Here is a 22,500-nt window from a genome sequence, read left to right on the forward strand (position 1 = left end):
TACGGAAATGAACGATGTAAAAAAAATACAGAAAGTATTAACAATTTTTTATTTGGATAATTCAAACGCGAAAAAAAAACAATTGGGACGCTGAAAACCTACACAGTAAAACAATACCTTTTATTGTCGCATTGATTGTTTGTTTATGTACGCATGCGCAACCGGAAGTCGTAAATCGGATGTTGAGTTACAACACCCGTTACAAGGTCATTTGAGTTTTATAATTACATAAGTTTAAAAGTGACTGTCGTTTAATTATGACCTTCCATTTCTTGTAATAAATGATTTTACAAAGAATTCTTTATGTTTTGTCACGGTTTCGATTATAATTCAAGGATCTCAAGTTATATATATGTATGTGTGTGTGTGTGTGTGTGTGTGTGTGTGTGTGTGTGTGTGTGTGTGTGTGTGTGTGTGTGTGTGTGTGTGTGTGTGTGCAATTTGTTTTGTTTTTGTGATATTTGTTTTGAAATTATTTATACGAAAGTACATTTTTTACCTAAATGCGAGTTGGGAATAATTTTCGCTTTGACCAATTTTGGTGCCCCCCAAATGAATCATAGACGACAAAACACGTGTCCATTCCAGCAGTCGTGTGAGGTTTGCGCTTCTGTCCATGGGGTCCCGAATCTCGCTAAATTCAGCCACTCTGATGAGTCGTGGACAACGAAACACGTGTCAGTGGGTAATAATACTTTAAAAACAATAAATATGCCGCTCCCCATTTGGGAGCATCAAAATTGGTCAAAGGAAAAATCAGTTAGGTAAAAATGTATTTCGTATAATTCATTTCAAAACAAGTATCACACAAACAAAAACAAGTAACATCTACATAAAAAAAACGCGATACGTTCCATCCATCAGTCGTGCGAGATAGCCAGGAGTCCTTGCTAGTTTAGATAAATACTGTTGCAGTTTTAACAAGAAAGCTACAATAATATTAGAGCGTCTCCATTCACGCTGAACATCCACAGAATGCCAACATCAATATATTACATATGAATGAGTCCCCTGTGAAATTTCCACAGGACCTGCTAGTTAATTATTATAGCTGGTGGTTTCTATGGTGTGAGCGAGTAAATCCGTGTCTAAAAGTGTGTGCTTCTAATACGAGCTTACTTATTACTTACATTATATAAATTTAATTGTGCTTGAATATATATATATATATATATATATATATATATATATATATATATATATATATATGTGTGTGTGTATGTGGATGACTATATATATATATATATATATATATATATATATATATATATATATATATATATATATATATATATTCTTTTATTAATATTATTTTTTTTCCTTGTACACATGTTTGTGAATTATTCCATGGATTTCTGCCTTTGGATTATTATGGACCATTTTCTTCCAATTACGGGGTGTCTTTGGATTTTACTTGTACAAATAGAAATTCTTTTAACTTTCTTGAAGTTTTACATTTGGATTTTACAGTCAGTGGATGTTTTATCTTCCACCAGACTATCCATTCATGTGTAATCACCTTTTTCTTTACCATATTCCCTCTGCTTAACTTATTTTGTTTTCAAGTAAGATCTTTGACTTACTTGTTGTTTCATCAAATACTTTTGCATGCAAAATCCGATCCTGCATTTTGCTAATTCCTACCCTCTGATGAGAAGTAGAGTATTTCTTCGAAACTCCGCGGATTAAGGACTATCCATTTATCTAGTGTTTCCTTTTCAGATTAAATGTTTTCAACTCATTTCAAAGTGTTTTTTGACATATTTTATTAACTGTTTGCTCATATATATATATATATATATATATATATATATATATATATATATATACTACTTAATTTGCTCACATAAAATTAATATACGAAAGTATAAATTTATGCGTAAACTTTAAGTATTAACTTCAAAAGTGCTCAATACGTAGGTAGAGCTAATTAGTAAGTTATAAAATATATATGGCGATAATAAAAAATATATAAAATATATATAGCTTAAGCCTGAAGAGTCCTAGAGTGGATGAAACGCGGAATATTCGGTGTAGCTTAATCGCCATATATATGTTATAACTTACTATATATATATATATATATATATATATATATATATATATATATATATATATATATAAGAGAGAGAGAGAGAGAGGGAGACTATTTTGCTGTATCACAGCTCTTCAGTGCGGCTAGATTAGCACCCATCCCGAGTCAGCGATCGAACCTACAAAACTAGTCCGTGGGATCGGCGCCCGCAAACGATATATCCTCAAATGTCTTTTTTTATATAAACATTTGACTGCTACTTTAAAGTGCTCGATTTGTTTGTTTATTCACATAAAAGCCTTGCATGACGCTAATTGCTTAATTAGCAGGTGAAATCATTACGACAGTGCTCTACCCAAGAGGGGGGGGGCTTATATAATCATCCACTGATTGATTGTTTCGCTGTATGACAGCTCTTCAGTGCGGCTTGACTAGCTCCCATCCAGAGCCATTTGTTTTACGACATATCGAAAAGTGGTAAGAACGGAATACTTTGAAAGAACGTCGTATTTTATTTTAGTGTTTTAAATGCAGAAGCAAAGCAGTCGGTCATTACTCTCTTCCGGTCCGGTTATGTACTTACTTCCGGTTCATGGCTGAACACGGATTCTTTTGCTCAATCGCTATTTACGGCAAATAAAGTTGTTTAAAACTTCTTTTAGATATTAATTTTTAACGCAAATAGGTCACAACCCAGTATACAACGCAAAATTAGACATTTTTGGTTTTGTTGATTTATTTTACGAAATATCAACCTTTTTCGTGTTATTTAATGTCGAGTGACGTCATTTATGTAAATACTTTTTAAATAAAACTTCTTACTGTCTTAGAATATTGGTATATTTTGTTTTCGGGCATCCAAACCCTTTTCGTGTTACTTAATGTCGAGTGACGTCATTTGTGTAAATATTTTTTAAATAAAACTTCTTACTGTCTTAGAATTGTAGCAGTTATCTGCTCCTTTCCAGCGATAACTGCACCAACCAGCCGGTAGATGTCGCAAAAAGCGACCTGGTTATCTGCTCTTGGGAGAGATATAAAAAGGGATGCCCGGATAATTCTCTCTCTCTCTCTCTCTCTCTCTCTCTCTCTCTCTCTCTCTCTCTCTCTCTCTCTCTCTCTCTCTCTCTCTCTCTCTCGCTCTCTCCTTCTGAGAATCAGCCTCGCAACGAAACGGTGAGACAACGCGCCCGCCGGTTAACATCAACCGGGTAAGAGTTTTAGCAAATAACACTTTTCCAGCCTTTTTCTTCAAGAGACATTAGCTCTACCGTCAGACACGCATACGTATGCGGACTGAATTCCACTCCTCACACGCACACACACGCACACACGTACACAATAACATTTTTATGCTCACAGGCGCACGCGAGAAATAAAACATCTCTTTAAACTTTACTCTATTTGTTAGTTTTAGTTATTCTGTCTCACTGCATGCGACAAGTTTGTCGTTTACGAACACGTATTTAATTGGAAGCACAACACCCAACTGCAACCCCCCCCCTCCACAGAATATTGGTATATTTTGCTTTTGGCATCCAAACCCTTTTCGTGTTATTTAATGTCGAGTGACGTCATCTGTGTAAATACTTTTTAAATAAACCTTCTTACTGTCTTAGAATATTGGTATATTTTGTTTTCGGGCATCCAAACCCTTTCCGTGTTATTTAATGTCGAGTGTAGGCATTTTGTAATCACAATAAATACCTGTACAAAAACAAAAAAAGAGGAGTTGTGATAGCAGTGTCAGAATTTTGGCGGAATTTTTTACAACCCCCCCCCCCAACAAAAAACTGCGAATAAAATATAAAAAAAACTCGTAATTTCTGTTTTTAAAGTGGGTTGTTTATTTTCTCTATGGAATATACTTCCAAAAACAACTATTAAAGTTATTTAAAACATAATAAAAATATTATTTTTTATTTGTAGACCGTGTAGACAAAATGTCTGCGTATTCAATCACCGCGAGCGGATATTTTGTCAACACGGTTTTTTAACAAATAAGAAATAATATTTTTATTATGTTTGAAACAGCTTTAATAGTTTATTTTGGAAGCATATTCCATAAAGAAAATAAACAACCCACTTTAAAAACAGAAATTACGAGTTTTTTTTTATATTTTTTTCGCAGTTTTGTCTTAGGGGTATCAAATTTGCAATGGCGATTTTCCCAAAGATTCTGACACTGCTAGAGTTGTGAAAACCGTGTAATCTCTCTCTCTCTCTCTCTCTCTCTCTCTCTCTCTCTCTCTCTCTCTCTCTCTCTCTCTCTCTCTCTCTCTCTCTATCTATCTATATCTCTTTCTCTCTCTCTATCTATCTATTTATCTATCTATCTATCATTTTATCTATAAATATATCTATCTATATCTCCCTCTTTCTCTGTTTCTCCCTATCAGGATGACAAGAAACTTCTTGCGGTTTTTTACTTTTAAATTTAGATTAACATACCTCGGCTTAAACAAAAAAGAATATTGACCGAAATAAGCACCATCGAAATCAACACACTTTTACCAACGCAAAACAAGGGTATTTATGCAAGTAATATAAAAAATCTTGCGTTCTGATGGCGATGACGTCGCTGAAGATGTTTTTGATATCGCTCAAGTTTTTTAAGCATTTCTCACGCAGACCATTGTTGAGATGCTTAAAAAAAAGTGGTAGTCGATAGGTGACAGGTTTGGAGAGTATGGCGGATGAGACAGAGTTTTGTAACCCACTTCGTCCAATATCTGCAGGGTGGGTTAAGTAAAGTGCAGTGGGGCAGTATCGTGGAGGAGAATTGGGCCTTTTCTGTTGACTAATGCTGGGTTTTGTTGTCGAAGTTTCTGATGCATTTCATCCATTTGTTGACAGTACTTATCCACCGTAATGGTTTCGCCTGCATTAAAAAAAAAAAAAAAAACTCTAATGGATGAAACCGGTCGCAGACCACTAAACAGTTAGCATGATTTTCTTTTAGTGCAACTCTGGCTTCGGGAAGTGTCATGGGGATTCATAGACGTCTTACCACTGAATTGAGCATCATCGGTTGTCGTAAAAAATCCATTTTTCATCACAAGTCACAACCCGGTCGCGAAACGGGTCGTTCTTGTTGCGTAAAGAAGGAAGACAACACTTTATAACGGCGTTTCTTTTGGTTGCCGTTCAATTTGTGAAGCAACCATTTATCAAACTTTTTTTTTGTCTTTCAAATCTGTCTTAAAAGATTGAGATTGTCGGACTGACTTCCTCATCTTGGTTGTTATAGACACAACGTTTCGGCCGTTTTGCCCTCCTGTCTTCATCAGGTGTTTTGTATCGAACTGGAGAACCGTTTGTTAGGAGTCTCGAACCCAACCCTTTATTATTATTACGGGAGTACCATGTTCGGGCTCCAGCTAGGCTCTGGGACATAGTTGCTGGTTCTCTGTTTTGAATGTTACTTTTCACTGCCTTCGTTCAGGATTGAACTCAGCACCTTTGGGTAACTGTAAACTTTGATAAAACGTCTAGGACCACTCGGCCATATGTCACTAGGACTCGTTCGAGAACTCCTAACAAACGGTTCCCCAGTTCCATACAAAACACCTGATGAAGGCCGGGGAGAAAAACAGCCGAAACGTTGTGTCTATAACGACCAAGATAAGGAAGTCAGTCCGACAATCTCAATCAATGAAAACACCTAATCTCAAAAATACAGACGATTACTCTCTTAAAAGGTTGGAAATCGTTGTATACACTACGTCTAATTCAGAAGCAAGTTCTCAGATAGTTGTGCATGGATTGGTCTCAACTAAAGCTCTTAAAAGAACGTTGTCAATATCTGATAGCTGACCATTGTGTTCATCTTTTGTCGCCACCACGAAATTTCTTAAACCACCAATGTGTTGTGCGTTTAGTAGTGGTTCCTGGGCAAACGCTTTGTTGACGGTTATATCTCATCGGATTGGTGAATCTCTCGACAAAGGCTTCCTTTTTAGGGCAATTGCTCTTAACATATCAAAGGCCTTCAATAAAGTATGGCATAAGGGCCTACTTCACAAGATTTCCAGCTACGGTATAAGTGGAAATGTTTTCTCAATCATTAAGTCATTTCTCTCTGATAGGCTCATAAGTGTAGTGGTTGATGGGCAAAAATCAGAGGCCCACAGTATTACTGCTGGAGTCCCTCAGGGGTCAATCCTGGGCCCAACTCTCTTCTTGATCTACATCAATGATCTCCCAAAACACATACTTAAATCATTCGTTGACATCTATTCTGATGACACGACCATCTATGGCAACACATCAAAGGCCGTAAATGACAAAGTTCTGTCTGATTCTCTCTCCTCTGATCTTGAGCATGTGGTACAGTGGGGGAAGAGGTGGCTGGTTACCTTTAATACATCTAAAACCAAGCTTCTATCTTTACATCATTAATGCTCTGATCCCCATCTGGCATCAATTGAAATGGACGGCTCTCGTCTAGGGGAGGCCCCATGTTTTGACAAGCTTCTGGGTTTGACCTTTACTCCTGATCTGAAATGGAACACGTACATCAAGTCTGTTGCCAAGGTCGCTGGAAAGATGGTGGGATCCTTCTACCGCTCCAGAAGATATCTCACTACTGATGCAATTCTCTATCTATATAAAAGCCAAGTACGTCGAAGGATGGAATACTGCTGCCATATCTGGGCAGGAGCTGCTAAAAACAACCTATCCTGCCTTGACAGAGTACAAAATAGACTTCGTAGTTTAGTGGGGGATGCCCTTTTCTCTTCCCTGCAACCTCTCTCCCACAGAAGAGACGTTGCGAGTCAATAATTTATCTGTGCCTAAATCAAAACGTAGATTCCATGAACAAAACTTCTTTCTTAGAACTGCCCACCTGTGGAACTCTCTACAGCTTGCCTGTTTCCCTCCAGACTTCAACATGGATGTCTTCAAGTCCAACATAAACAAATTCCTGATGAACCGCCCCCTTAAGTAATGACACTTTATCAAATCTCCAAAACTAATGAATACTGCAACACTATCCAATTGATTACTGTACACAACATAGCCCTTATCACCGAGTGGCTTTTGGGCCTTGATAAGCAGTGACCTCCATGTAAAAAAAAATATATATCACGAGCTGTTTCAACAGCTTTTATGACTAGCTTGACTTGAAATAAGAAAATTGTGTGATTTTTTTTCATTTTGTATTCTGAAAAGAAAACATAATTGTTTCAAAACGATTCTAATTTAAACGATTAAACCAGGTGATAAACGCTCTTTAAAATGATATATAAAATAAACATATTATAACAGAAACTTGTTACAGGAAAACGGGCTGTCCCCTTTCCATGTAAATAAGAAGAACATTAGATAAGTGAAAATGAATTAGGATAAGCCGAGACTCGAACCTTGTAAGCAAGGTTTAGAAATGAAATGTGAGAAATTAAGTCTATTGTTAATTCTGAATATTAAATATGTCAGTAAAAGAATAAACAATGAAAATTAAAAATATATTGTTAAAATATAGGTTAGGTTAAAAAAATAGGTTAGGTTAAAAAAAGAAGGTTAGGTTAAAAAAATAGGTTAGGTTAAAAAAGAAGGTTAGGTTAAAAAAATAGGTTAGGTTAAAAAATTTATGTTAGGTTTAAAAAATAGGTTCGGTTAAAAAAATAGGTTCGGTTAAAAAATAAGTTAGATTAAAAATAGGTTAGGTTAAAAAAAATAGGTTAGGTTAAAAAAAATAGGTTCGGTTAAAAAATAGGTTAGGTTAAAAATATAGGTTAGGTTAAAAGAAATAGGTTAGGTTAAAAAAATAGGTTCGGTTAAAAAAAATAGGTTAGGTAAAAAAATAGGTTCGGTTAAAAAATAGGTTAGGTTAAAAAAAATAGGTTAGGTTAAAAAAATAGGTTAGGTTAAAAAATAGTTTAGGTTAAAAAAATAGGTTCGGTTAAAAAAATAGGTTCGGTTAAAAAATAGGTTAGGTTAAAAAAAATAGGTCAGGTTAAAAAAATAGGTTAGGTTAAAAAAGATATGTTAGGTTAAAAAAATAGGTTAGTTTTAAAAAATAGGTTAGTTTAAAAAATAGGTTAGTTTAAAAAAATAGGTTAGTTTAAAAAAATAGGTTAGGTTAAAAAAATAGGTTAGGTTAAAAAAATAGGTTAAGTTAAAAAAATAGGTTAGTTTAAAAAAATAGGTTAGTTTAAAAAAATAGGTTAGTTTAAAAAAATAGGTTAGGTTAAAAAAATAGGTTAGTTTTAAAAAAATGGGTTAGTTTAAAAAAAATAGGTTAGGTTAAAAAAATAGGTTAGTTTACAAAAATAAGTTAGTTTAAAAAAAATAGGTTAGGTTAAAAAAATAGGTTAGTTTAAAAAAATAGGTTAGGTTAAAAAAATAGGTTAGTTTAAAAAAATAGATTAGGTTAAAAAAAAATAGGTTAGGAGAAGATTCTTTTGTTTGCAGAAGTGTGTTTTGGACAAACACATGCATAACCACGTGAAATTAGTCACATTTGAAAAACACGCTCTTGATGTCATAGACAAAGGACAATTCTCCATATAGTTCTATGGGTTCGTCAGTCAGTTAGAGAGTCAGAAAGAGAGTTGAGAGTCAATCAGTTGGCAGTCAGTGGCCAGTTGGAAGCAAAGGGATAGAAGATTAACCATGTGGATACCAGTGAATTCCTGACGTTCATCGACCGGTCGATTAGATAAATAAAGAGGTCATCATCATGTTTTGTACGTGTTGTCTCGTGACGTCATTCAATTACAACAGAAAAGGTGATTGTTTTTATCATTATCTATAATGAACATTGTATAACCCTTCGAGGATTATGTATCTCCCCTCCTCTGTGTTAAAAGGTAATTTGTTAATCATCTTGTAATGAACATTGTGTAACCCTTACAAGATTTTGTATCTCCGCTCCTATGTGTTAAGAACTTGTATACATCTCCAGTCAGTATATGTATTAAGTCCCAAGCATCCCAGAACTGTAATATGTGTAAATGTCTTCTCTCCTTTCATCACTATCGTTATATCTGTTATATGTATTGTCTCAATATGAATCCTCCGTCATATCTCTTTAATGTGAAACCCCAATATAAAACAAACTTATTTGAAATCAAAATTAACAATTCCGCAAGAACTTTCTTTTCAACCTAATATTAGGTTGGTGCCAAAATAATATCGTTTTTTGACTTGAAGTTGATCGTACAAAAAACGACATTATTTTAGCACCAACCTAATATATATTCCATCAGTAATAATATTAAATATAATAATTATCTACCCCATCAACTTTCCTAATTATTTACTAACTATAAATCTATTATCATTACCCCTTTCGTTTATATAAAAGATCTTATCTTAAATCTATTGGACATATCTATTCACCTTTTTAAACTGGACGTATCTTTGCTCTATCTACCACCATGACAGTGTTTGGTCACAACGGACTTTTTAACCGTTGTATGACTGCATTAGCAAGTGCAACTTATTTTACTGCTGTCCCCTATTGACACTCATCTGACGCACTTCTTTTCGTTATTTTTCTCTTTCAGCTTCTCTTCTTTTTCCTTTCTTTTCTTCCTCTCTTAACAAACAACCTCCTTTTTAATTCATTTTAACTTTAATTTCTTTCTTTTCTAGGCCTTAATCTTTAACTATAATTCCTAACTCCATATAATCTATATTTCTTCCCCACCCCTCTTCCTCTCTTTTCCTTTCCTTTTCTTCTCTGTCACTCCTCCCCCTCGCCCTCTCTGTCCAGCACTACAAACCTTGGTCCTTAATGATCATTTGTAATCTTTAGAATCTTTTATTTTGACTTGAATTATTTGAAGAGATCGGCAGGATAATATTATTGTCATGTCGATTGAAACAATTTGTAATGATTTAAGGAAAAAAAACCCGAGGTTGAAATAATAAAAACATATTTAGCTCTACTAAAGTAATGAGCACTTTTCCCTCAGTTTTTTTACCAAATATACCTCTTATATATATATATATATATATATATATATATATATATATATATATATATATATATATATATATATATATATACTAGCATGGGTGCGCGGCGTTGCCCGGGTGTTTTCAGGTGTATGCTGAGCAAAACAAAAAAAAAAAGGTCAATTTTTTTTTAATTTGCCCCCTATTATGACCCCTTAAAATTTATTAAGTTATTAATTTAGATCCATGTCCAAGGAATCTATATCTAAAATTTCACGTGTTTAGACCATAAATTGTCGAAGGAGTTTGGTAGAGTTCTCAAAGGTCAAATTGTTAAACTTTGACCCCTTAATCACCAAATTTCTGTCCGAAAACCAATCACATCGAGTTTCACAAATCTCAGTGCCCTGTATATAAAATTTCGAATCTGTAGGCTTAAAATTGACAGAGTTATTGCGTAGGGAAGTGCACACACACACACAGGCACGTTCACTTATATATATATATATATATATATATATATATATATATATATATATAGAGAGAGAGAGAGAGAGAGAGAGAGAGAGAGATAGATAGATAGATAGATAGATAGATAGATAGATAGATAATCATTTCCTTTAATATAGTATATAGTTCCATGTTAGTAAACTATCTTTGACTTATTGAGGCTAAAGTTTATATTGCTTATTGCGTAATGGCGGCTTGTACAGAAAATATATTTTGTTAAAACGTTAGAATTAAACGAGCGTTTTTATGAATGCAATTACAAAGTTTCGCTTTTTTTTTTTTCTTGGGGAGATTATAGCATTGTTTCTCTGCAAGGCTATATCATTTGCTCGCCTACTGTCGGCTAGCTCCACAAAGTGACTTTAGGGATTAAAGCTGATAAAATAAGACCTCTTCGTGATTACATGCGCGGTGACCCCACAATCTACAAGAAAACTTTTTACTGTTTGTTGAAGTTCCAAACGTACACGAAAAAAAAAATGTATGTTCATTAGTGGAGCTCTTCAGATTTTTTGACGGAGTCCCCTTTTTAAATTTTTTGTATCTAAATAAAAACGTTTTGTGGTTAAGTCGCCCACTATCATAGCGTATAATGTTTGTCTTTTTCTTAGGAGAAAAATTGCTTGTTGAAAAGTTTCGGTTCTTATTTGGAGTAAAGGTTTATACATACACACACACACACACACACACACACACACACACACTTTTATATATAGATACAACCTTGGCTGCTGATACTGTAAAGATTTTACAACGGTTGTTTTAAAAGTAAGATCTCTTATTTTTAACTCAACTATTAAAACGAGTGATCTTTTGTGCCCGTAATTGATTTTCCTACATTGCCACAACCATTCTCAAAGCACATTCACCAGTCTCTTTTGATGCCTCAATTGTAATAATAATGTTTGCATAAAAAAATTATAGTGAACACAAACCTCTTTCTATATATATTTAAGTATGTGCATATATATTTGTATAAAAAATTTTGCCTACCAAACTCCTCTGTCAGTTTTTTGGTCTCCAAACCTGAAACTTATTATATAGGGTATTCGAACCCATGTGAAACTTTATATTTGGGTTTTAGCCAGAGAAAATCGGTGGAACTTTTGAAAATTAAAAAATTTAATTTGGCAGGTGAAGGTTGAACAACGGCATTACAAATATGCATGTGTAACGTAATAGCTATTGGTACATGTTTTAATTTTTAGCCTTGCGGCAAACATGTCTTCATAGCTCAGGCATTAACGTCAAAGGAAAAAGTAAATCGTAAACTAAACATTTTGGTTTCGATTCTCGGTGGTGGCGCATGAGTTTTTTTTTTTTTTTGTTAACTTTTTAAATATTGGATCCAATATAATATAATAATAAATACGAAATCTGCATTAATCAAAATATCATATTTAAGCGTATTTTAAGACTGGGCAATGCCGGACGGCCTATTTATATATATATATATATATATATATATATATATATATATATATATATCCAGGATGGGACGATTTCCATATTTTTCCCAATTCCAATACAATTACCGATTCTGTTCTAAAGTTCCGATTCCGATACAATCACCGATTCCAATTCCGATTCTTTATAAATCAGTAAATAAGTTAGAAAAGCATTTCATCCAAGGCATGAAAATTGTTAAACAAAATGTTTTTACTATAGGCTTAAAAATAAAGATACAAGATTCAATTTGAAATTTATTTATCTTCAAAGTGCACTTTTATAAATTTTACAAAGTAAGGTATGAAAATTTAATACCTCACTTTGTAAAATGTATAAAAGTGCACTTTGAAGATAAATAAATTTCAAATTGAATCTTGTATCTTTATTTTTAAAGCCTATAGTAAAAACATTTTATTTAACAATTTTCATGCCTTGGATGAAATGTTTTTCTAACTTGTATCCTATCTTTTTAAAATTATATTTTATTTAATTTATTAATTTGGATTTTAAAAAAAGATGAATGTGGTTTTGTATGTATTTATAAAAACTCTCCTACTCTCTATTTCAGATTGTATTTCTCCTCACACCACAACTCATTTTTGCAACTCCCTCTTTGTATTATTACAGGTCTGAATATTCTCTCTGTTTCAGTTTGTAATTCTCCTCACACCACAACTCTTTTTTGCAACTCTCTCTTTGTCATACATGTCTGAATAATGAGAAAATCTGAAGTTTTTAACAAAAACTTTAAAATAACTTTTTTGAATTAAATTTTTTAAACTTCTTTCAAAATAGAAAGTCTTTACAATTTAATAAGGAACATATTTCATATAGGTTTCATCAACAAATATTCAGTAGATAACGAGAAAAATAGAGATGAAAATTTCAAAAGGACTGTATAACTGGCTACGCTCAATAGTAGTCCTCGCTAGCGAAAGACTTTGTTATTTTTTTTTTTTTTTTTTTTTTTTTTTACACAGTGATCACCACTTATCAAGGCCCGGAAGCCACTCAGGGATAAGGGTTATTGCAAGTACATCACGTTAGTGAGGAGATTTTATGAAGTGTTTAATTAGGGGGGGCGGTTCATTAGGAATTTGTTAACATTAGACTTAAAGACATCCAAGTTGTAGTCTGGAGGGAAGCAGGCAGACGGAACAGAGTTCCACAGGCGTGCAGTTCTAAGAAAGAAGCTTTGCTCATGAAATCCGCGTTTTGATTTAGGCACAGATATAGAGTGGGGGAAATTTTTCACAGTGGATTCAGCTAGACGGGTGATTTTCGTGAAAGTTTGGCGAGGGGGGACCAGGGATTGGAGTTCAGACGAGCACCTGCCATGAAAATAACGATAAAACAAGGATAGGCTCGCAACGTCTCTTCTGTGGGAGAGGGGTTGCAGGGTAGAGAAAAGGGCATCCCCCACTAAACCACGAAGTCTATTTTGTACTCTGTCAAGGCATGATAGGCTGTTTTTGGCAGCTCCTGCCCAGATATGGCAACAGTATTCCATCCTTGGCCGTACTTGGCTTTTATATAGATATTGTTATTCTATTATTATTATTTAAAACATTTTGTGTCCTGCGCTTTCGCGCGAAGACTAATATTGAACTAAAGCATTATTATTTTTTCTCTGATAATCGTAAAAACATGTTAAATATGCAGATATTTTCTAAACGTAAAAACTACATTTGTAGCCGACAATCTATAGATTTTAGTCTTATGGGTAGTTACAAATTGATATATATCTATTATTTTATCATTATTCATCGCAGTGGAAGATTTTGCTTTAAACAAAATCAATTAAAAAAAGAAAATTAAAAGAATCGTTTTGGCATCGGAAAATATAAATCTATTTTTTCAATTCTGATACCGATTCCGATTCCAATACCTCAAAATGTTCTGACTTTTCTGATTCCCGATTCTGATTAATCGTTCCAACATATATATATATATATATATATATATATATATATATATATATATATATATATATATATATATATATATGTCGTCCCAACACATATATATATAAATATATATATATATATATATATATATATATATACATTCATACATACATATACCACCTTTTTTTTTTCAATTCTATAAGTTCGCAAATTCGGCGACTATTAATCAGAATTTAACAAATAAAGGCTTGTTGGAAAGGTAATGACCTGAATTGTGTAATGAGCGATGTGACATTTGCCCTTAAGGTCACACATTAAGGGGATCATCTATTATCCAGAGCCTATTTTTTGCACTTTTTACATCCATAAAATGTTTCAATAATAGCCATTTGTTTTCCTAGTTTGGCATATATATATCTTATATTTCCCCAAAACCTCTGGCCTTAATGGAGGGGAGACTAAAATTTGCCGCTGTGGAGTCAAATCGTCTGAAATAACAGCAAGGGGAGACTTAATTCTAAATAGTTCTTATATGTTATATCTCCCCTCTTTGGTTTTCATACATAAAGTAAATTTCACAGTGAATAAGGATTATTTGATACTGGAGACATTACTTCCCTAACAACTAAATGGGAATTCCATGAACAGGTTTTATTTCCGTCTGTGTTACGTAATACCGTGTATCTGCTTCTCGACGACTATAACATGGTTATTTTCAAATCTTATGTGAATAAATTCCTATTGAGCTATTCTCTAAAAAAATGTATGCCCTATCCAAGTTCCACCATAACTGATCATGTTATCTCACCATCTACCAAACACTTTAACCTTTATTCTAAACTAAAAATAATTGTATTAATATTTATTTCTTATTGTTTCACTAATGCTGTTTATCATAGCCATGATGCCCATTAACAATATACTAACAAAGTGCCAAGTTCGATACAAGTTCACTAATACATATGAAAGATTGACTCATGCATTCGCTTATTATGTGATTCATCATTTCGTTGCTTTGTCCATAAAGTCTGCATTTACTGTTTTCTTTGCTTTGATGTGGTTCGTTCTGATTGTGTTATCTTGTGAGGCTGTTATTAGGGATTCAGTTTCTCATTTTAGGTGTCCTTTTCGTAGCGATGTCCAAGTGAGGATGGCAAGGTAGAGGTATGGTGGAACAAAAGTGTCATAACGACCAAGCAATTGGTTGGTTTGTTGGTTGGTTTGTTGGTTGGTTGGTTCTTTTGTTTTACGGCATATCAACCCTTTTCAGGTTATTTAATGCCGAATCTGGTGATTTTTAAGAGCGATTTTTTAATATAGGATATTTGTTTTTTAAGTCGTATTCTATTTAACCCATAGTTGGGACCCTAACAGGTGCTACCACTCCGGGTCAGAGTGGACCTGGGAGCAATGGCAATTAAAGGGTGGCTCCACACTCCCTAACGCCTGCAAGCTGGGGCCTCACCATCGGATATAGTTTAAGGTCATATCCAGGACTACAAGCAATTGGAACATAATTGTCCGGATTTGGTCGTCATTGACAAGGTCTGAAAAAACTGGCAGATTGTAGAATTCTCATATAATAATAATAATAATAATAATAATAATAATAATAATAATAATAATAATAATAGAGATTTATTATTTTTAATTAGACAAGAAAAAATGGCTTAACAGATATGTCATACTTTAAGAATTTTCGAATGCATAAAAGTAAAATAGCGGTTTTGGTTCAACGGTAGACAATTATGAATAACTGCATTTGTGAGTGTATGTGAGGGGGGCGTCTGTGTGTGTGTGTGTGTGTGTGTGTGTGTGTGTGTGTGTGTGTGTGTGTGTGTGTGTGTGTGTACTTTAAAAAAGTGATTACTGAAAAATCGAACAGCCATAAAAAAAAGATTCCCAAATTCAAGGGAGACAACTTTCTGGTTATATACTTTTCCGGTTATTTCCCTTTGTATAAGGGGAGATAACTAATTCTGTTTCAACTATTTTTGTGTGGTAAGTAATATCAGGTCGACAGAATAATTTTCAGGACACTCAAAAGAATAATGACAACAATAGATATTCCTTACGTGATAAAATATCATTGGATTGAGTATGTATGTATGTATGTATGTATGTATGTATGTATGTATGTATGTATGTGTGCGTGCGTGTGTGTGTGTGTGTGCGAGAGAGAGATTAAAATGAAGGAAGAGAGACCTAGAGGCTTGCCGTTTCTCCCGTCTTTTGCGATGGTCAATGAGGAGAGGGATATATATACTAATAGGGGACGTCTTTCTGTAAATCTCATATCGTTGGATTTTATCCATTCTTTAATAATAATACATTCATATACACACACAATATATATATATATATATATATATATATATATATATATATATGCCCAATGACTCATGTTTTCTATCATTCACACTGAGGAAGATCGAAGGATCGGTCGAAAATATGTACTTTTGAAGAAAACATTCTTGTTTTTTTTCAAAAGACTTTTTGTATTCCTACACGTCAACACACAGGAAATAAATACAGAAAAGATATAAACATTCCTATATTTTTCGTATTTTTTATTCATACATATTTAAATATATATATATATATATATATATATATATATATATATATATATATATATATATATATATATATATATATGGTAAAACTGGTAATTAGTAAAAACCTGAAGAGAGTGCTCAATACTATTGCAGAGCAAATATATGTTTTATTTTTTTATTCACATTTTATCTATTTGGTTACATAGGTTTCGGATGTTGGACTATGTTTACGATCCAACAGCCTCGTCAGATCTTACAGTAATAGTTGTTAGTATGTAGAAGAAGTGTTTTAGAGGAAATACGAGAAAAAAAAGGGGGTAAGAGATAATAAGGGGGAGGGAGACGGGTATCGACAATATTTAAGTTTTGAAGATTAAAATACATTAGATTGTCGTGTGTGTGGGGGGTAGCAGATTCAGGTAGGCGTGGGTGGAGATATATGGATATAGGGAGGGGGAGAGAGGATGGTATAAAAGGGGTTTAAGGAGAGCAGGCGGGAGGAATTTTAATTTTTAGGTTTTAAAATTTTGACTGCTTTTTGGTTGTTTAGTCAGGCATATGAAGTAGATGAGAAAGTGAGAGTCTTATTTATAGTAACCCGAATTTTACTGGGTTTATATAATTGAAAATTCAGTAATCGTTCATATACCAATAATTTTTAAGCCAAAAAGAGATGCCTTAAACTGTAAGCGAAAAAATTATCATATTTCATAATTGAGCATTCATATATTGTTTTAACAAAAACCAAGACTTCACAAAATAGATTGATAGCAACAAATAGTGTATTTCATCGTTAGTAAATACACTATTTGTTGCTATCAATCAATTCCTTGATGTCTTGGTTTTTGTTAAAACAATATATATATATATATATATATATATATATATATATATATATATATATATATATATAATAAACAATTACAATAAGTTTAACAAGGTAATCAAAATGGTAAACTTAAAATATATTATAAATATTAAAGAGTGAATATTTACAAGTAAAATAAACTCAGCCAAATGTAAAAGCTCAATAAAACCGAAAAGGAAATAGAGCTTATAATATGAACAAATGATTAATAAAACATGTTAAAAACATCTTGAAAAAGTGTTAAAAACATATTTAATTTTAAAAAAGGAAGCACAAGATAACTGGATAGTCCTTAATCCGCGGAGTTTCGAAGAAATACTCCCCTTCTCATCAGAGGGCAGGAATTAGCAAAATGCGGGATCGGATTTTGCATATAAAAGTATTTAATGAAACTATAAGTAAGTCACAGACCCTACTTGGTTAAAAAAAAAAAAAAGGGTGAGGTAAGGGGAACAGGAGGCAAAAGAATAATGATAAAAAAGATTTCACATGAATGGATAGTCCGGTGAAGGATAAAAATCCAAAAATGGTAAAATCCTAAACGGTCGAATTTAAAATTTCAATCCAATGGGTAAATTCCAAATGGTCCAAAATGATCCAAAAGGCAGAGTTCCTTGGAAAAAAGCGCAAATGGAATGAATTCCAAATCATTTAAAGAAAAGCACTGGAGATAATATTTAAAACACGTCTGTCAAGGCTGGATGAATCAAAAAAAATTTTACTTATAGTATATAGAAGCGTCGTTTAATGCCTAAATAAATCAACATTTACTACACACACCCCTCTAAATTCCACAATTTACACTTTTTTTTTTCACGTTAATTTCATCGATTACAAACTTAATTTTCTAATTAAAAAGGTAACTTTATACGACGTGACCCAGCGGCGTTTAACCCCTAAAAAAAAACAGAGATCTACTTTTCTTCAGCCTAATACATTTAAACAGCCTTTATAAATATAAGAAAAGAAATTTGGAAAAAAAAAATGTGTGGGATCACTTTTTCATATAAATTTAACGTAAAATGAGCATCAATTTTTTGGCCACCAAGTGTTCAACAAGACATGTCCCCTCTAGCATTTTTTTAAAGTTTGGCGATTGAGGGGGAGGGAAAACTGGGAGGGGAGAATAACATTGGAAACATAAAATTACGATAAATTTAATTATTTTTTTATGAGACCAGTCTCTACTTTCACCTAACAATTTAATAAACAAAACAAAGCCCAAAATGTGATAAATTCAGATTTTTTTTTTTGGGGGGGGGGGTTACATTAGAAACAAAAAACGACAAATAAAATGCAAATCGAAAGCCCCCCCCCCCTAAAAAAGCAAATCTAAAATTTCCTTTATTTACAAAAAAAAAGCCAGTAAAAAAATAAATGTAAATGTGTAGTTTAGCGGCGTAAATTATTTGACGGACAAAAAAATTATAAAAACTATTTATTTTCATATAAAACATTATTAGGCCCAAAGGTTGAAATAAAACAAAAAAAAACAATTAATTTTTATGTTTTTTTTTTAATTATTTTTTATTAGACTAAATGTGCACTCCTTACGCGTTTAAGATTTGGCCTTTTTCAGGTTTGGCAGATTGGCTTTTTTAAGGCCAAATTTGGCCTTTTTTACACTCTTTCATTACAAAAAAAAAAATATGGCGGCCAAAAACATAGTTCATGAAAGAGCTTAAAAAGGCCAATCTGCCAAACCTTAAAAAGACCAAATTTTAAAAGCAATATAGCGGCATCGAATAATAAATATAAATGATAAAAAATTAATAAAAATTTAATTTTTTTCTGGTTTTATTTCAGTCTTTGAATCTAACAATGCGTTTTATATAAAAATAAATAGTTTTTATATTTTTTATTTTTATTTGTCTGGCAAATAATTTACGCCGCTAAACTACACATTTACCAAAATAAAAAATAAATGCACGCATTAATGTTTATAAACGTCATTTTTTTAGGTTCACAAAATCGTGAGTTTTCTTAGGACAGCGACTCCTTCTGCCGAAATATCTGGTGGAGAGAGTAGCAGATACTTCTTTTTGGGGGCGATTACATTTACATGTTTTTATCCGTTCTTTTATTTTTGAAATTGTTGTGGGGGTATCCACGTTACCCATGATGGAAATGATTAGTATAGCAGGCGTGTTTCAAACGGAAGTTCATGTCAACCCAGGCAACGCCGGGTACCCATGCTAGAATATATATATATATATATATATATATATATATATATATATATATATATATATATGTGTGTGTGTGTGTGTGTGTGTGTGTGTGTGTGTATGCACATAAAGTTATGAACAGTACATAAGTCTCAAGCAAAGCCGGTCTGAACTGCTAACCTATATATCTATAAAAGTGAAAATATCTCCATGTGTGTGTGTGTGTGTGTGTGTGTGTGTGTGTGTGTGTGTGTGTGTCTGTGTGTGTGTGTGTGTGTGTGTGTGTGTGTGTGTGTGTGTGTGTGTGTGTGTGTGTGTGTGTGTGTGTACATTTCTCTACCAAATAACTCTATCAATTTTCAGTCTATGACTCGAGATTTGACATAAGGAGTATTGCGACTTCGGAAAATCTTTTTAATCGGTTTTCGGTCAGAAATTTGGCTGTCAACGGGTCAAAGTTCAACGATTTGACCTTTGAAAATTTTACCAAATTCCTCCGCCAATTTTGCGTCTAAACACTTGAAATTTTAGATGTAGGTTACTTGGTTATGGAAAAAACTTTTTAATTTAATTTGAGCCCAAAAAATAAATGTTAAGGTGTCAAAATTGGTGTCAAAGTTTTAAAAGATTTGACCTCTGCGGTCTCTACCAAATTACTCAGCCAATTTCCGGTCTAAACATTTGAAATTTTACATAAAGAGATAGGGCAAGTTTTCTCATCAGTTTGGGTCGAAAATTTGAGATGCCAAGGGGTCAAAGTTGAAAAGATTTGACCTTTGCGTTTTCTAGCAAACTATTCAGCCAATTATGGGTCTAAACATTTGAAATTTATACATAACGGGTATTCAGACATGCGGCAGGCATTTTAATCAGTTTTGGGGCAAAAATGTGGCTGCCAAAGAGTCAAAGTTGAAAGAGGTGACCTTTGTAGATTCTACCAAATTCCTCCGCCAGTTTTGGGTCTAAAGACTTGAAATTTTTAGATGTAGGTAACTTGGACATAGGTAAAATTTTGTATTTTGATTTGAGACAAAAATAATAAATGTTAAGAAGTCAAAATTGGGGTCAAAGTTTTTAAAAAATTACCTCTGCGATCTCTACGAAATTAATCAGACAAATTTTGGTCTAAACCTTTGAAATCTTACATAAAGTACTGCAGATTTAACCGACATAAGTTCAGTTCAAACAGGCAGAAGTATATAGAAGACAGAAGTAACTGTAAGAAAGAACTAGCGACAGCTAAGAGAGAATTTACTGAAACCACCAAAAATGCATTGAAGCACAAAAATTAGGAACTCACGACTTCTGGAAAATCTATAACAGTGTAGTAAATAATGGGCAATCAACAATTCCCCCACTATCCAACAATCATGAGGTTGTTTGCTCAGCAACTGAGAAGGCTAACATGCTTGCCAGTCGGTTTGCCTCAAACTCCACACTGGACCCTGTCAACCATCCCCTCCCTGACTTTCCTTTGCAGACAGACGCCACACTAGACGATCTGAAAATCACCTCTTCTCAGGTGCATGCTATCATAAGAAATCTTGACACTCCAAAAGCATGTGGACCTGATCTCATCCCGGCTGTGCTATTAAAAAAGTGCTCAGTCGAAGTAGCTCCAGTTCTCTCCCAACTTTACAACAAATGCCTTAATGAATCTTGCTTTCCTGTCTGCTGGAAAACTGCTTCTTTGGTACCAGTTTTCAAGAAATCTATTGAAAGAACTGACCCAGTAAATTATTGCCCCATTAGCCTCCTCCCACTTTTCGCCAAAATATTTGAGATCATAATCAACCAAGCTCTAGTCCATCACCTTACAGATGCTAAACTTCTGACTGACCAACAATATGGATTTAGGCAAACCCGTTCCACAGCAGACATCCTAACTGTAATCTCAAAACATATAGACCACTGGACAAAGCGGGGGAGCGTAGAGCGGTAGCTCTAGATATATCTAAGGCTTTTGACAGGGTATGGCATGAAGGTCTTCTCAGGAAAATCAGATCATATGGTATCACTGCAAGAATACATGACATAATTAAATCCTTCTTATATAAGAGAAAAATCCAGATTATCCTCGATGGTCGTACATCTAAACAATATGATATAAATGCGGGAGTGCCTCAGGGGTCTATCCTTGAACTTCTGTTATTCCTAATATTCATAAATGACCTCCCTGACAAAATTGCCTCTGAAATGGGTATATATGCTGATGACAGTACACTCTATAACAGGCATGACAGGAAAGAAAATGAACACATATCTAAAGAAATGGCAGAAACACTAGAGGATGACCTCCGATCTGTAGTGGAATTGGGACAAAAATGGATGGTCACATTCAATGCTGCCAAGACTAAAGTGGTTTCCTTCAATAATTACAAGAAACATTTTCTACCACCAATAGCAATGGCCAATGACTCTTTATCTGAAAGTACATCTTTTAAACTCCTCAGTTTAACGCTCTCAGGAAACATGAGTTGGAACAATTACCTTGAGAGTATCGCCAGGACCGCTGCAAAGAAGGTAGGTTCTCTCTACCGTGCTATAAAGCTACTAACGCCCGAAAGTATCCTATATCACTATAAGGCCACCATTCGCCCATGTATGGAGTATTGTTGTCATATTTAGGCTGGTGCATCTACCACTAGTCTCTCGCTCCTAGACAAGGTTCAAAAGAGAGTCGCCAATCGGGTAGGTCCTGAACTGTCATATAAACTTCAGCCTCTGTCCCATCGACGAAATGTTGCATCCCTCTGCCTGTTCTACAAGTACTTTAACGGTGAATGCTCTGACGAACTGCAAGCACTTGTGCCCCCTCAACGTAAATAACCCCGACAAACCCGAAACGCAGCTAAATCCCACCCCCTTCACAGTAGAGATTCCTAGATGTAAGAAAGCCTACTACTCCAGTAGTTTCTTCCCCAGGACAGCTAGACTTTGGAATTCCCTTCCGGGTTCCTGCTTCCCAAACTGTACTGACATGCAGAAGTTCAAGTGCAACGTGAACCAACATCTTGCTGCCCAACTCCCTACACAGTACTCCTGATGCCTATGTCCCTAATAGTAGCCCCCTACAACAAAGTGGCAATGTGCCTTG

Source organism: Euprymna scolopes, chromosome 30 (genome assembly GCF_053919585.1).
Source record: "Euprymna scolopes isolate OS-2025 chromosome 30, ASM5391958v1, whole genome shotgun sequence".
Lineage (NCBI taxonomy): Eukaryota > Metazoa > Mollusca > Cephalopoda > Sepiida > Sepiolidae > Euprymna > Euprymna scolopes.